Source organism: Eschscholzia californica, unplaced genomic scaffold, assembly GCF_041429995.1.
Source record: "Eschscholzia californica isolate CP2 unplaced genomic scaffold, dmEscCali1.0.p SCAF_6, whole genome shotgun sequence".
NCBI classification, from domain to species: Eukaryota; Viridiplantae; Streptophyta; class Magnoliopsida; order Ranunculales; family Papaveraceae; genus Eschscholzia; species Eschscholzia californica.
Window position 1 is genome coordinate 6888457 of NW_028238483.1, and position 14966 is coordinate 6903422.

The 14966-nt window shown below is 36.9% G+C and overlaps 22 non-coding genes across 22 annotated transcripts; all 22 read right to left on the reverse strand.

Annotated features, from left to right (window-relative positions):
• Nucleotides 1-168: 168 nt before the first annotated feature.
• LOC147531208 (5S ribosomal RNA) lies at nt 169-289 on the reverse strand. Its single transcript, XR_015228965.1, has one exon. It is a non-coding gene; the product is annotated as a 5S ribosomal RNA (ribosomal RNA).
• A 562-nt stretch (nt 290-851) lies between these two features.
• On the reverse strand, nt 852-970 carry LOC147531209 (5S ribosomal RNA). Its single transcript, XR_015228602.1, has one exon. It is a non-coding gene; the product is annotated as a 5S ribosomal RNA (ribosomal RNA).
• A 563-nt stretch (nt 971-1533) lies between these two features.
• On the reverse strand, nt 1534-1652 carry LOC147531210 (5S ribosomal RNA). The gene has a single exon (XR_015228603.1). It is a non-coding gene; the product is annotated as a 5S ribosomal RNA (ribosomal RNA).
• Nucleotides 1653-2214: 562 nt separating this feature from the next.
• LOC147531211 (5S ribosomal RNA) lies at nt 2215-2333 on the reverse strand. Its single transcript, XR_015228916.1, has one exon. It is a non-coding gene; the product is annotated as a 5S ribosomal RNA (ribosomal RNA).
• Nucleotides 2334-2893: 560 nt separating this feature from the next.
• Nucleotides 2894-3014, reverse strand: LOC147531212 (5S ribosomal RNA). The gene has a single exon (XR_015228966.1). It is a non-coding gene; the product is annotated as a 5S ribosomal RNA (ribosomal RNA).
• A 561-nt stretch (nt 3015-3575) lies between these two features.
• LOC147531213 (5S ribosomal RNA) lies at nt 3576-3694 on the reverse strand. The gene has a single exon (XR_015228604.1). It is a non-coding gene; the product is annotated as a 5S ribosomal RNA (ribosomal RNA).
• A 542-nt stretch (nt 3695-4236) lies between these two features.
• Nucleotides 4237-4355, reverse strand: LOC147531214 (5S ribosomal RNA). Its single transcript, XR_015228960.1, has one exon. It is a non-coding gene; the product is annotated as a 5S ribosomal RNA (ribosomal RNA).
• Nucleotides 4356-4916: 561 nt separating this feature from the next.
• LOC147531215 (5S ribosomal RNA) lies at nt 4917-5037 on the reverse strand. The gene has a single exon (XR_015228968.1). It is a non-coding gene; the product is annotated as a 5S ribosomal RNA (ribosomal RNA).
• Nucleotides 5038-5598: 561 nt separating this feature from the next.
• On the reverse strand, nt 5599-5717 carry LOC147531216 (5S ribosomal RNA). Its single transcript, XR_015228605.1, has one exon. It is a non-coding gene; the product is annotated as a 5S ribosomal RNA (ribosomal RNA).
• Nucleotides 5718-6257: 540 nt separating this feature from the next.
• On the reverse strand, nt 6258-6376 carry LOC147531217 (5S ribosomal RNA). The gene has a single exon (XR_015228606.1). It is a non-coding gene; the product is annotated as a 5S ribosomal RNA (ribosomal RNA).
• Nucleotides 6377-6938: 562 nt separating this feature from the next.
• On the reverse strand, nt 6939-7057 carry LOC147531218 (5S ribosomal RNA). The gene has a single exon (XR_015228607.1). It is a non-coding gene; the product is annotated as a 5S ribosomal RNA (ribosomal RNA).
• Nucleotides 7058-7618: 561 nt separating this feature from the next.
• LOC147531219 (5S ribosomal RNA) lies at nt 7619-7737 on the reverse strand. The gene has a single exon (XR_015228608.1). It is a non-coding gene; the product is annotated as a 5S ribosomal RNA (ribosomal RNA).
• A 561-nt stretch (nt 7738-8298) lies between these two features.
• On the reverse strand, nt 8299-8417 carry LOC147531220 (5S ribosomal RNA). The gene has a single exon (XR_015228609.1). It is a non-coding gene; the product is annotated as a 5S ribosomal RNA (ribosomal RNA).
• Nucleotides 8418-8978: 561 nt separating this feature from the next.
• LOC147531221 (5S ribosomal RNA) lies at nt 8979-9097 on the reverse strand. The gene has a single exon (XR_015228611.1). It is a non-coding gene; the product is annotated as a 5S ribosomal RNA (ribosomal RNA).
• A 562-nt stretch (nt 9098-9659) lies between these two features.
• LOC147531222 (5S ribosomal RNA) lies at nt 9660-9778 on the reverse strand. Its single transcript, XR_015228612.1, has one exon. It is a non-coding gene; the product is annotated as a 5S ribosomal RNA (ribosomal RNA).
• A 563-nt stretch (nt 9779-10341) lies between these two features.
• On the reverse strand, nt 10342-10460 carry LOC147531223 (5S ribosomal RNA). The gene has a single exon (XR_015228962.1). It is a non-coding gene; the product is annotated as a 5S ribosomal RNA (ribosomal RNA).
• A 541-nt stretch (nt 10461-11001) lies between these two features.
• On the reverse strand, nt 11002-11120 carry LOC147531224 (5S ribosomal RNA). The gene has a single exon (XR_015228613.1). It is a non-coding gene; the product is annotated as a 5S ribosomal RNA (ribosomal RNA).
• A 562-nt stretch (nt 11121-11682) lies between these two features.
• LOC147531225 (5S ribosomal RNA) lies at nt 11683-11801 on the reverse strand. The gene has a single exon (XR_015228614.1). It is a non-coding gene; the product is annotated as a 5S ribosomal RNA (ribosomal RNA).
• Nucleotides 11802-12364: 563 nt separating this feature from the next.
• Nucleotides 12365-12483, reverse strand: LOC147531226 (5S ribosomal RNA). Its single transcript, XR_015228615.1, has one exon. It is a non-coding gene; the product is annotated as a 5S ribosomal RNA (ribosomal RNA).
• A 561-nt stretch (nt 12484-13044) lies between these two features.
• On the reverse strand, nt 13045-13163 carry LOC147531227 (5S ribosomal RNA). Its single transcript, XR_015228617.1, has one exon. It is a non-coding gene; the product is annotated as a 5S ribosomal RNA (ribosomal RNA).
• A 563-nt stretch (nt 13164-13726) lies between these two features.
• On the reverse strand, nt 13727-13845 carry LOC147531228 (5S ribosomal RNA). Its single transcript, XR_015228618.1, has one exon. It is a non-coding gene; the product is annotated as a 5S ribosomal RNA (ribosomal RNA).
• A 562-nt stretch (nt 13846-14407) lies between these two features.
• LOC147531229 (5S ribosomal RNA) lies at nt 14408-14526 on the reverse strand. Its single transcript, XR_015228907.1, has one exon. It is a non-coding gene; the product is annotated as a 5S ribosomal RNA (ribosomal RNA).
• Between the last annotated feature and the right edge of the window lie 440 nt (nt 14527-14966).

Here is a 14966-nt window from a genome sequence, read left to right on the forward strand (position 1 = left end):
GTTACACAAAATTCTGAAAAATAGACGGATGACACAGAAAACAACGTTTTTTTGGCAAATCCGACGATCCTAACCCGCCTTTGGCAGGTTATTTTCTTCCCCTCTTCTCCATCTCTCCGACGAGACAAAAAAAAAAAAGTAGAAAAAGGGAAAAAAAAAGTAGAAAAAGGGATGCAACACGAGGACTTCCCAGGAGGTCACCCATCCTAGTACTACTCTCGCCCCCAAGCACGCTTAACTTCGGAGTTCTGATGGGATCCGGTGGATTAGTGCTGGTATGATCGCATCCGTTAGTATTTTACAATGGGTACTACTTGTTCTCATCGTGGACTCCTATTTCTCCCCGATTTCACGCACTCTATAGTGATACGACGTAAAAACGTTTACTCCCTCCGTCCGATTATGTTTGACTTTTTAGCAGATCCAATTTTTATTTATTGTTCTCTCACTAAAAGATTTTTCCTAAATTACCTATATTAAATTTGGAGTATTCAAATAAATAATATGTCGGAAGTAGTGTAGAAATAACTGAAACTTTTTATTCTTATTAAAAGTAAAGGGTAGATTGGGAAATGCTAATGAAATTAGTAATAAATATTTCCGGACATATTTTTATGTCTCCAAATCGCTGTCATCGGTTTATAATACGTACGACGAGTTATTCCAGTTTTAAATTACTCGAGTTACACAAAATTCTGAAAAATAGACGGATGACACAGAAAACAACGTTTTTTTGGCAAATCCGACGATCCTAACCCGCCTTTGGCAGGTTATTTTCTTCCCCTCTTCTCCATCTCTCCGACGAGACAAAAAAAAAAAAAGTAGAAAAAGGGGAAAAAAAAGTAGAAAAAGGGATGCAACACGAGGACTTCCCAGGAGGTCACCCATCCTAGTACTACTCTCGCCCAAGCACGCTTAACTTCGGAGTTCTGATGGGATCCGGTGGATTAGTGCTGGTATGATCGCATCCGTTAGTATTTTACAATGGGTACTACTTGTTCTCATCGTGGACTCCTATTTCTCCCCGATTTCACGCACTCTATAGTGATACGACGTAAAAACGTTTACTCCCTCCGTCCGATTATGTTTGACTTTTTAGCAGATCCAATTTTTATTTATTGTTCTCTCACTAAAAGATTTTTCCTAAATTACCTATATTAAATTTGGAGTATTCAAATAAATAATATGTCGGAAGTAGTGTAGAAATAACTGAAACTTTTTATTCTTATTAAAAGTAAAGGGTAGATTGGGAAATGCTAATGAAATTAGTAATAAATATTTCCGGACATATTTTTATGTCTCCAAATCGCTGTCATCGGTTTATAATACGTACGACGAGTTATTCCAGTTTTAAATTACTCGAGTTACACAAAATTCTGAAAAATAGACGGATGACACAGAAAACAACGTTTTTTTGGCAAATCCGACGATCCTAACCCGCCTTTGGCAGGTTATTTTCTTCCCCTCTTCTCCATCTCTCCGACGAGACAAAAAAAAAAAAAAGTAGAAAAAGGGAAAAAAAAAGTAGAAAAAGGGATGCAACACGAGGACTTCCCAGGAGGTCACCCATCCTAGTACTACTCTCGCCCAAGCACGCTTAACTTCGGAGTTCTGATGGGATCCGGTGGATTAGTGCTGGTATGATCGCATCCGTTAGTATTTTACAATGGGTACTACTTGTTCTCATCGTGGACTCCTATTTCTCCCCGATTTCACGCACTCTATAGTGATACGACGTAAAAACGTTTACTCCCTCCGTCCGATTATGTTTGACTTTTTAGCAGATCCAATTTTTATTTATTGTTCTCTCACTAAAAGATTTTTCCTAAATTACCTATATTAAATTTGGAGTATTCAAATAAATAATATGTCGGAAGTAGTGTAGAAATATCTGAAACTTTTTATTCTTATTAAAAGTAAAGGGTAGATTGGGAAATGCTAATGAAATTAGTAATAAATATTTCCGGACATATTTTTATGTCTCCAAATCGCTGTCATCGGTTTATAATACGTACGACGAGTTATTCCAGTTTTAAATTACTCGAGTTACACAAAATTCTGAAAAATAGACGGATGACACAGAAAACAACGTTTTTTTGGCAAATCCGACGATCCTAACCCGCCTTTGGCAGGTTATTTTCTTCCCCTCTTCTCCATCTCTCCGACGAGACAAAAAAAAAAAAAGTAGAAAAAGGGAAAAAAAAAGTAGAAAAAGGGATGCAACACGAGGACTTCCCAGGAGGTCACCCATCCTAGTACTACTCTCGCCCAAGCACGCTTAACTCCGGAGTTCTGATGGGATCCGGTGGATTAGTGCTGGTATGATCGCATCCGTTAGTATTTTACAATGGGTACTACTTGTTCTCATCGTGGACTCCTATTTCTCCCCGATTTCACGCACTCTATAGTGATACGACGTAAAAACGTTTACTCCCTCCGTCCGATTATGTTTGACTTTTTAGCAGATCCAATTTTTATTTATTGTTCTCTCACTAAAAGATTTTTCCTAAATTACCTATATTAAATTTGGAGTATTCAAATAAATAATATGTCGGAAGTAGTGTAGAAATAACTGAAACTTTTTATTCTTATTAAAAGTAAAGGGTAGATTGGGAAATGCTAATGAAATTAGTAATAAATATTTCCGGACATATTTTTATGTCTCCAAATCGCTGTCATCGGTTTATAGTACGTACGACGAGTTATTCCAGTTTTAAATTACTCGAGTTACACAAAATTCTGAAAAATAGACGGATGACACAGAAAACAACGTTTTTTTGGCAAATCCGACGATCCTAACCCGCCTTTGGCAGGTTATTTTCTTCCCCTCTTCTCCATCTCTCCGACGAGACAAAAAAAAAAAGTAGAAAAAGGGAAAAAAAAAGTAGAAAAAGGGATGCAACACGAGGACTTCCCAGGAGGTCACCCATCCTAGTACTACTCTCGCCCCCAAGCACGCTTAACTTCGGAGTTCTGATGGGATCCGGTGGATTAGTGCTGGTATGATCGCATCCGTTAGTATTTTACAATGGGTACTACTTGTTCTCATCGTGGACTCCTATTTCTCCCCGATTTCACGCACTCTATAGTGATACGACGTAAAAACGTTTACTCCCTCCGTCCGATTATGTTTGACTTTTTAGCAGATCCAATTTTTATTTATTGTTCTCTCACTAAAAGATTTTTCCTAAATTACCTATATTAAATTTGGAGTATTCAAATAAATAATATGTCGGAAGTAGTGTAGAAATAACTGAAACTTTTTATTCTTATTAAAAGTAAAGGGTAGATTGGGAAATGCTAATGAAATTAGTAATAAATATTTCCGGACATATTTTTATGTCTCCAAATCGCTGTCATCGGTTTATAATACGTACGACGAGTTATTCCAGTTTTAAATTACTCGAGTTACACAAAATTCTGAAAAATAGACGGATGACACAGAAAACAACGTTTTTTTGGCAAATCCGACGATCCTAACCCGCCTTTGGCAGGTTATTTTCTTCCCCTCTTCTCCATCTCTCCGACGAGACAAAAAAAAAAAAGTAGAAAAAGGGAAAAAAAAAGTAGAAAAAGGGATGCAACACGAGGACTTCCCAGGAGGTCACCCATCCTAGTACTACTCTCGCCCAAGCACGCTTAACTTCGGAGTTCTGATGGGATCCGGTGGATTAGTGCTGGTATGATCGCATCCGTTAGTATTTTACAATGGGTACTACTTGTTCTCATCGTGGACTCCTATTTCTCCCCGATTTCACGCACTCTATAGTGATACGACGTAAAAACGTTTACTCCCTCCGTCCGATTATGTTTGACTTTTTAGCAGATCCAATTTTTATTTATTGTTCTCTCACTAAAAGATTTTTCCTAAATTACCTATATTAAATTTGGAGTATTCAAATAAAAAATATGTCGGAAGTAGTGTAGAAATAACTGAAACTTTTTATTCTTATTAAAAGTAAAGGGTAGATTGGGAAATGCTAATGAAATTAGTAATAAATATTTCCGGACATATTTTTATGTCTCCAAATCGCTGTCATCGGTTTATAATACGTACGACGAGTTATTCCAGTTTTAAATTACTCGAGTTACACAAAATTCTGAAAAATAGACGGATGACACAGAAAACAACGTTTTTTTGGCAAATCCGACGATCCTAACCCGCCTTTGGCAGGTTATTTTCTTCCCCTCTTCTCCATCTCTCCGACGAGACAAAAAAAAAAAAGAGTAGAAAAAGGGATGCAACACGAGGACTTCCCAGGAGGTCACCTATCCTAGTACTACTCTCGCCCAAGCACGCTTAACTTCGGAGTTCTGATGGGATCCGGTGGATTAGTGCTGGTATGATCGCATCCGTTAGTATTTTACAATGGGTACTATTTGTTCTCATCGTGGACTCCTATTTCTCCCCGATTTCACGCACTCTATAGTGATACGACGTAAAAACGTTTACTCCCTCCGTCCGATTATGTTTGACTTTTTAGCAGATCCAATTTTTATTTATTGTTCTCTCACTAAAAGATTTTTCCTAAATTACCTATATTAAATTTGGAGTATTCAAATAAATAATATGTCGGAAGTAGTGTAGAAATAACTGAAACTTTTTATTCTTATTAAAAGTAAAGGGTAGATTGGGAAATGCTAATGAAATTAGTAATAAATATTTCCGGACATATTTTTATGTCTCCAAATCGCTGTCATCGGTTTATAGTACGTACGACGAGTTATTCCAGTTTTAAATTACTCGAGTTACACAAAATTCTGAAAAATAGACGGATGACACAGAAAACAACGTTTTTTTGGCAAATCCGACGATCCTAACCCGCCTTTGGCAGGTTATTTTCTTCCCCTCTTCTCCATCTCTCCGACGAGACAAAAAAAAAAAAGTAGAAAAAGGGAAAAAAAAAGTAGAAAAAGGGATGCAACACGAGGACTTCCCAGGAGGTCACCCATCCTAGTACTACTCTCGCCCCCAAGCACGCTTAACTTCGGAGTTCTGATGGGATCCGGTGGATTAGTGCTGGTATGATCGCATCCGTTAGTATTTTACAATGGGTACTACTTGTTCTCATCGTGGACTCCTATTTCTCCCCGATTTCACGCACTCTATAGTGATACGACGTAAAAACGTTTACTCCCTCCGTCCGATTATGTTTGACTTTTTAGCAGATCCAATTTTTATTTATTGTTCTCTCACTAAAAGATTTTTCCTAAATTACCTATATTAAATTTGGAGTATTCAAATAAATAATATGTCGGAAGTAGTGTAGAAATAACTGAAACTTTTTATTCTTATTAAAAGTAAAGGGTAGATTGGGAAATGCTAATGAAATTAGTAATAAATATTTCCGGACATATTTTTATGTCTCCAAATCGCTGTCATCGGTTTATAATACGTACGACGAGTTATTCCAGTTTTAAATTACTCGAGTTACACAAAATTCTGAAAAATAGACGGATGACACAGAAAACAACGTTTTTTTGGCAAATCCGACGATCCTAACCCGCCTTTGGCAGGTTATTTTCTTCCCCTCTTCTCCATCTCTCCGACGAGACAAAAAAAAAAAAGTAGAAAAAGGGAAAAAAAAAGTAGAAAAAGGGATGCAACACGAGGACTTCCCAGGAGGTCACCCATCCTAGTACTACTCTCGCCCAAGCACGCTTAACTTCGGAGTTCTGATGGGATCCGGTGGATTAGTGCTGGTATGATCGCATCCGTTAGTATTTTACAATGGGTACTACTTGTTCTCATCGTGGACTCCTATTTCTCCCCGATTTCACGCACTCTATAGTGATACGACGTAAAAACGTTTACTCCCTCCGTCCGATTATGTTTGACTTTTTAGCAGATCCAATTTTTATTTATTGTTCTCTCACTAAAAGATTTTTCCTAAATTACCTATATTAAATTTGGAGTATTCAAATAAATAATATGTCGGAAGTAGTGTAGAAATAACTGAAACTTTTTATTCTTATTAAAAGTAAAGGGTAGATTGGGAAATGCTAATGAAATTAGTAATAAATATTTCCGGACATATTTTTATGTCTCCAAATCGCTGTCATCGGTTTATAATACGTACGACGAGTTATTCCAGTTTTAAATTACTCGAGTTACACAAAATTCTGAAAAATAGACGGATGACACAGAAAACAACGTTTTTTTGGCAAATCCGACGATCCTAACCCGCCTTTGGCAGGTTATTTTCTTCCCCTCTTCTCCATCTCTCCGACGAGACAAAAAAAAAAAAGTAGAAAAAGGGATGCAACACGAGGACTTCCCAGGAGGTCACCCATCCTAGTACTACTCTCGCCCAAGCACGCTTAACTTCGGAGTTCTGATGGGATCCGGTGGATTAGTGCTGGTATGATCGCATCCGTTAGTATTTTACAATGGGTACTACTTGTTCTCATCGTGGACTCCTATTTCTCCCCGATTTCACGCACTCTATAGTGATACGACGTAAAAACGTTTACTCCCTCCGTCCGATTATGTTTGACTTTTTAGCAGATCCAATTTTTATTTATTGTTCTCTCACTAAAAGATTTTTCCTAAATTACCTATATTAAATTTGGAGTATTCAAATAAATAATATGTCGGAAGTAGTGTAGAAATAACTGAAACTTTTTATTCTTATTAAAAGTAAAGGGTAGATTGGGAAATGCTAATGAAATTAGTAATAAATATTTCCGGACATATTTTTATGTCTCCAAATCGCTGTCATCGGTTTATAATACGTACGACGAGTTATTCCAGTTTTAAATTACTCGAGTTACACAAAATTCTGAAAAATAGACGGATGACACAGAAAACAACGTTTTTTTGGCAAATCCGACGATCCTAACCCGCCTTTGGCAGGTTATTTTCTTCCCCTCGTCTCCATCTCTCCGACGAGACAAAAAAAAAAAAAGTAGAAAAAGGGAAAAAAAAAGTAGAAAAAGGGATGCAACACGAGGACTTCCCAGGAGGTCACCCATCCTAGTACTACTCTCGCCCAAGCACGCTTAACTTCGGAGTTCTGATGGGATCCGGTGGATTAGTGCTGGTATGATCGCATCCGTTAGTATTTTACAATGGGTACTACTTGTTCTCATCGTGGACTCCTATTTCTCCCCGATTTCACGCACTCTATAGTGATACGACGTAAAAACGTTTACTCCCTCCGTCCGATTATGTTTGACTTTTTAGCAGATCTAATTTTTATTTATTGTTCTCTCACTAAAAGATTTTTCCTAAATTACCTATATTAAATTTGGAGTATTCAAATAAATAATATGTCGGAAGTAGTGTAGAAATAACTGAAACTTTTTATTCTTATTAAAAGTAAAGGGTAGATTGGGAAATGCTAATGAAATTAGTAATAAATATTTCCGGACATATTTTTATGTCTCCAAATCGCTGTCATCGGTTTATAATACGTACGACGAGTTATTCCAGTTTTAAATTACTCGAGTTACACAAAATTCTGAAAAATAGACGGATGACACAGAAAACAACGTTTTTTTGGCAAATCCGACGATCCTAACCCGCCTTTGGCAGGTTATTTTCTTCCCCTCTTCTCCATCTCTCTGACGAGACAAAAAAAAAAAAGTAGAAAAAGGGAAAAAAAAAGTAGAAAAAGGGATGCAACACGAGGACTTCCCAGGAGGTCACCCATCCTAGTACTACTCTCGCCCAAGCACGCTTAACTTCGGAGTTCTGATGGGATCCGGTGGATTAGTGCTGGTATGATCGCATCCGTTAGTATTTTACAATGGGTACTACTTGTTCTCATCGTGGACTCCTATTTCTCCCCGATTTCACGCACTCTATAGTGATACGACGTAAAAACGTTTACTCCCTCCGTCCGATTATGTTTGACTTTTTAGCAGATCCAATTTTTATTTATTGTTCTCTCACTAAAAGATTTTTCCTAAATTACCTATATTAAATTTGGAGTATTCAAATAAATAATATGTCGGAAGTAGTGTAGAAATAACTGAAACTTTTTATTCTTATTAAAAGTAAAGGGTAGATTGGGAAATGCTAATGAAATTAGTAATAAATATTTCCGGACATATTTTTATTTCTCCAAATCGCTGTCATCGGTTTATAATACGTACGACGAGTTATTCCAGTTTTAAATTACTCGAGTTACACAAAATTCTGAAAAATAGACGGATGACACAGAAAACAACGTTTTTTTGGCAAATCCGACGATCCTAACCCGCCTTTGGCAGGTTATTTTCTTCCCCTCTTCTCCATCTCTCCGACGAGACAAAAAAAAAAAAGTAGAAAAAGGGAAAAAAAAAGTAGAAAAAGGGATGCAACACGAGGACTTCCCAGGAGGTCACCCATCCTAGTACTACTCTCGCCCAAGCACGCTTAACTTCGGAGTTCTGATGGGATCCGGTGGATTAGTGCTGGTATGATCGCATCCGTTAGTATTTTACAATGGGTACTACTTGTTCTCATCGTGGACTCCTATTTCTCCCCGATTTCACGCACTCTATAGTGATACGACGTAAAAACGTTTACTCCCTCCGTCCGATTATGTTTGACTTTTTAGCAGATCCAATTTTTATTTATTGTTCTCTCACTAAAAGATTTTTCCTAAATTACCTATATTAAATTTGGAGTATTCAAATAAATAATATGTCGGAAGTAGTGTAGAAATAACTGAAACTTTTTATTCTTATTAAAAGTAAAGGGTAGATTGGGAAATGCTAATGAAATTAGTAATAAATATTTCCGGACATATTTTTATGTCTCCAAATCGCTGTCATCGGTTTATAATACGTACGACGAGTTATTCCAGTTTTAAATTACTCGAGTTACACAAAATTCTGAAAAATAGACGGATGACACAGAAAACAACGTTTTTTTGGCAAATCCGACGATCCTAACCCGCCTTTGGCAGGTTATTTTCTTCCCCTCTTCTCCATCTCTCCGACGAGACAAAAAAAAAAAAGTAGAAAAAGGGAAAAAAAAAGTAGAAAAAGGGATGCAACACGAGGACTTCCCAGGAGGTCACCCATCCTAGTACTACTCTCGCCCAAGCACGCTTAACTTCGGAGTTCTGATGGGATCCGGTGGATTAGTGCTGGTATGATCGCATCCGTTAGTATTTTACAATGGGTACTACTTGTTCTCATCGTGGACTCCTATTTCTCCCCGATTTCACGCACTCTATAGTGATACGACGTAAAAACGTTTACTCCCTCCGTCCGATTATGTTTGACTTTTTAGCAGATCCAATTTTTATTTATTGTTCTCTCACTAAAAGATTTTTCCTAAATTACCTATATTAAATTTGGAGTATTCAAATAAATAATATGTCGGAAGTAGTGTAGAAATAACTGAAACTTTTTATTCTTATTAAAAGTAAAGGGTAGATTGGGAAATGCTAATGAAATTAGTAATAAATATTTCCGGACATATTTTTATGTCTCCAAATCGCTGTCATCGGTTTATAATACGTACGACGAGTTATTCCAGTTTTAAATTACTCGAGTTACACAAAATTCTGAAAAATAGACGGATGACACAGAAAACAACGTTTTTTTGGCAAATCCGACGATCCTAACCCGCCTTTGGCAGGTTATTTTCTTCCCCTCTTCTCCATCTCTCCGACGAGACAAAAAAAAAAAAAGTAGAAAAAGGGAAAAAAAAAGTAGAAAAAGGGATGCAACACGAGGACTTCCCAGGAGGTCACCCATCCTAGTACTACTCTCGCCCAAGCACGCTTAACTTCGGAGTTCTGATGGGATCCGGTGGATTAGTGCTGGTATGATCGCATCCGTTAGTATTTTACAATGGGTACTACTTGTTCTCATCGTGGACTCCTATTTCTCCCCGATTTCACGCACTCTATAGTGATACGACGTAAAAACGTTTACTCCCTCCGTCCGATTATGTTTGACTTTTTAGCAGATCCAATTTTTATTTATTGTTCTCTCACTAAAAGATTTTTCCTAAATTACCTATATTAAATTTGGAGTATTCAAATAAATAATATGTCGGAAGTAGTGTAGAAATAACTGAAACTTTTTATTCTTATTAAAAGTAAAGGGTAGATTGGGAAATGCTAATGAAATTAGTAATAAATATTTCCGGACATATTTTTATGTCTCCAAATCGCTGTCATCGGTTTATAATACGTACGACGAGTTATTCCAGTTTTAAATTACTCGAGTTACACAAAATTCTGAAAAATAGACGGATGACACAGAAAACAACGTTTTTTTGGCAAATCCGACGATCCTAACCCGCCTTTGGCAGGTTATTTTCTTCCCCTCTTCTCCATCTCTCCGACGAGACAAAAAAAAAAAAAAGTAGAAAAAGGGAAAAAAAAAGTAGAAAAAGGGATGCAACACGAGGACTTCCCAGGAGGTCACCCATCCTAGTACTACTCTCGCCCAAGCACGCTTAACTTCGGTGTTCTGATGGGATCCGGTGGATTAGTGCTGGTATGATCGCATCCGTTAGTATTTTACAATGGGTACTACTTGTTCTCATCGTGGACTCCTATTTCTCCCCGATTTCACGCACTCTATAGTGATACGACGTAAAAACGTTTACTCCCTCCGTCCGATTATGTTTGACTTTTTAGCAGATCCAATTTTTATTTATTGTTCTCTCACTAAAAGATTTTTCCTAAATTACCTATATTAAATTTGGAGTATTCAAATAAATAATATGTCGGAAGTAGTGTAGAAATAACTGAAACTTTTTATTCTTATTAAAAGTAAAGGGTAGATTGGGAAATGCTAATGAAATTAGTAATAAATATTTCCGGACATATTTTTATGTCTCCAAATCGCTGTCATCGGTTTATAATACGTACGACGAGTTATTCCAGTTTTAAATTACTCGAGTTACACAAAATTCTGAAAAATAGACGGATGACAAAGAAAACAACGTTTTTTTGGCAAATCCGACGATCCTAACCCGCCTTTGGCAGGTTATTTTCTTCCCCTCTTCTCCATCTCTCCGACGAGACAAAAAAAAAAAAAGTAGAAAAAGGGATGCAACACGAGGACTTCCCAGGAGGTCACCCATCCTAGTACTACTCTCGCCCAAGCACGCTTAACTTCGGAGTTCTGATGGGATCCGGTGGATTAGTGCTGGTATGATCGCATCCGTTAGTATTTTACAATGGGTACTACTTGTTCTCATCGTGGACTCCTATTTCTCCCCGATTTCACGCACTCTATAGTGATACGACGTAAAAACGTTTACTCCCTCCGTCCGATTATGTTTGACTTTTTAGCAGATCCAATTTTTATTTATTGTTCTCTCACTAAAAGATTTTTCCTAAATTACCTATATTAAATTTGGAGTATTCAAATAAATAATATGTCGGAAGTAGTGTAGAAATAACTGAAACTTTTTATTCTTATTAAAAGTAAAGGGTAGATTGGGAAATGCTAATGAAATTAGTAATAAATATTTCCGGACATATTTTTATGTCTCCAAATCGCTGTCATCGGTTTATAATACGTACGACGAGTTATTCCAGTTTTAAATTACTCGAGTTACACAAAATTCTGAAAAATAGACGGATGACACAGAAAACAACGTTTTTTTGGCAAATCCGACGATCCTAACCCGCCTTTGGCAGGTTATTTTCTTCCCCTCTTCTCCATCTCTCCGACGAGACAAAAAAAAAAAAAGTAGAAAAAGGGAAAAAAAAAGTAGAAAAAGGGATGCAACACGAGGACTTCCCAGGAGGTCACCCATCCTAGTACTACTCTCGCCCAAGCACGCTTAACTTCGGAGTTCTGATGGGATCCGGTGGATTAGTGCTGGTATGATCGCATCCGTTAGTATTTTACAATGGGTACTACTTGTTCTCATCGTGGACTCCTATTTCTCCCCGATTTCACGCACTCTATAGTGATACGACGTAAAAACGTTTACTCCCTCCGTCCGATTATGTTTGACTTTTTAGCAGATCCAATTTTTATTTATTGTTCTCTCACTAAAAGATTTTTCCTAAATTACCTATATTAAATTTGGAGTATTCAAATAAATAATATGTCGGAAGTAGTGTAGAAATAACTGAAACTTTTTATTCTTATTAAAAGTAAAGGGTAGATTGGGAAATGCTAATAAAATTAGTAATAAATATTTCCGGACATATTTTTATGTCTCCAAATCGCTGTCATCGGTTTATAATACGTACGACGAGTTATTCCAGTTTTAAATTACTCGAGTTACACAAAATTCTGAAAAATAGACGGATGACACAGAAAACAACGTTTTTTTGGCAAATCCGACGATCCTAACCCGCCTTTGGCAGGTTATTTTCTTCCCCTCTTCTCCATCTCTCCGACGAGACAAAAAAAGAAAAAGTAGAAAAAGGGAAAAAAAAAAGTAGAAAAAGGGATGCAACACGAGGACTTCCCAGGAGGTCACCCATCCTAGTACTACTCTCGCCCAAGCACGCTTAACTTCGGAGTTCTGATGGGATCCGGTGGATTAGTGCTGGTATGATCGCATCCGTTAGTATTTTACAATGGGTACTACTTGTTCTCATCGTGGACTCCTATTTCTCACCGATTTCACGCACTCTATAGTGATACGACGTAAAAACGTTTACTCCCTCCGTCCGATTATGTTTGACTTTTTAGCAGATCCAATTTTTATTTATTGTTCTCTCACTAAAAGATTTTTCCTAAATTACCTATATTAAATTTGGAGTATTCAAATAAATAATATGTCGGAAGTAGTGTAGAAATAACTGAAACTTTTTATTCTTATTAAAAGTAAAGGGTAGATTGGGAAATGCTAATGAAATTAGTAATAAATATTTCCGGACATATTTTTATGTCTCCTAATCGCTGTCATCGGTTTATAATACGTACGACGAGTTATTCCAGTTTTAAATTACTCGAGTTACACAAAATTCTGAAAAATAGACGGATGACACAGAAAACAACGTTTTTTTGGCAAATCCGACGATCCTAACCCGCCTTTGGCAGGTTATTTTCTTCCCCTCTTCTCCATCTCTCCGACGAGACAAAAAAAAAAAAGTAGAAAAAGGGAAAAAAAAAGTAGAAAAAGGGATGCAACACGAGGACTTCCCAGGAGGTCACCCATCCTAGTACTACTCTCGCCCAAGCACGCTTAACTTCGGAGTTCTGATGGGATCCGGTGGATTAGTGCTGGTATGATCGCATCCGTTAGTATTTTACAATGGGTACTACTTGTTCTCATCGTGGACTCCTATTTCTCCCCGATTTCACGCACTCTATAGTGATACGACGTAAAAACGTTTACTCCCTCCGTCCGATTATGTTTGACTTTTTAGCAGATCCAATTTTTATTTATTGTTCTCTCACTAAAAGATTTTTCCTAAATTACCTATATTAAATTTGGAGTATTCAAATAAATAATATGTCGGAAGTAGTGTAGAAATAACTGAAACTTTTTATTCTTATTAAAAGTAAAGGGTAGATTGGGAAATGCTAATGAAATTAGTAATAAATATTTCCGGACATATTTTTATGTCTCCAAATCGCTGTCATCGGTTTATAATACGTACGACGAGTTATTCCAGTTTTAAATTACTCGAGTTACACAAAATTCTGAAAAATAGACGGATGACACAGAAAACAACGTTTTTTTGGCAAATCCGACGATCCTAACCCGCCTTTGGCAGGTTATTTTCTTCCCCTCTTCTCCATCTCTCCGACGAGACAAAAAAAAAAAAAGTAGAAAAAGGGAAAAAAAAAAGTAGAAAAAGGGATGCAACACGAGGACTTCCCAGGAGGTCACCCATCCTAGTACTACTCTCGCCCAAGCACGCTTAACTTCGGAGTTCTGATGGGATCCGGTGGATTAGTGCTGGTATGATCGCATCCGTTAGTATTTTACAATGGGTACTACTTGTTCTCATCGTGGACTCCTATTTCTCCCCGATTTCACGCACTCTATAGTGATACGACGTAAAAACGTTTACTCCCTCCGTCCGATTATGTTTGACTTTTTAGCAGATCCAATTTTTATTTATTGTTCTCTCACTAAAAGATTTTTCCTAAATTACCTATATTAAATTTGGAGTATTCAAATAAATAATATGTCGGAAGTAGTGTAGAAATAACTGAAACTTTTTATTCTTATTAAAAGTAAAGGGTAGATTGGGAAATGCTAATGAAATTAGTAATAAATATTTCCGGACATATTTTTATGTCTCCAAATCGCTGTCATCGGTTTATAATACGTACGACGAGTTATTCCAGTTTTAAATTACTCGAGTTACACAAAATTCTGAAAAATAGACGGATGACACAGAAAACAACGTTTTTTTGGCAAATCCGACGATCCTAACCCGCCTTTGGCAGGTTATTTTCTTCCCCTCTTCTCCATCTCTCCGACGAGACAAAAAAAAAAAAGTAGAAAAAGGGAAAAAAAAAAGTAGAAAAAGGGATGCAACACGAGGACTTCCCAGGAGGTCACCCATCCTAGTACTACTCTCGCCCAAGCACGCTTCACTTCGGAGTTCTGATGGGATCCGGTGGATTAGTGCTGGTATGATCGCATCCGTTAGTATTTTACAATGGGTACTACTTGTTCTCATCGTGGACTCCTATTTCTCCCCGATTTCACGCACTCTATAGTGATACGACGTAAAAACGTTTACTCCCTCCGTCCGATTATGTTTGACTTTTTAGCAGATCCAATTTTTATTTATTGTTCTCTCACTAAAAGATTTTTCCTAAATTACCTATATTAAATTTGGAGTATTCAAATAAATAATATGTCGGAAGTAGTGTAGAAATAACTGAAACTTTTTATTCTTATTAAAAGTAAAGGGTAGATTGGGAAATGCTAATGAAATTAGTAATAAATATTTCCGGACATATTTTTATGTCTCCAAATCGCTGTCATCGGTTTATAATACGTACGACGAGTTATTCCAGTTTTAAATTACTCGAGTTACACAAAATTCTGAAAAATAGACGGATGACACAGAAAACAACGT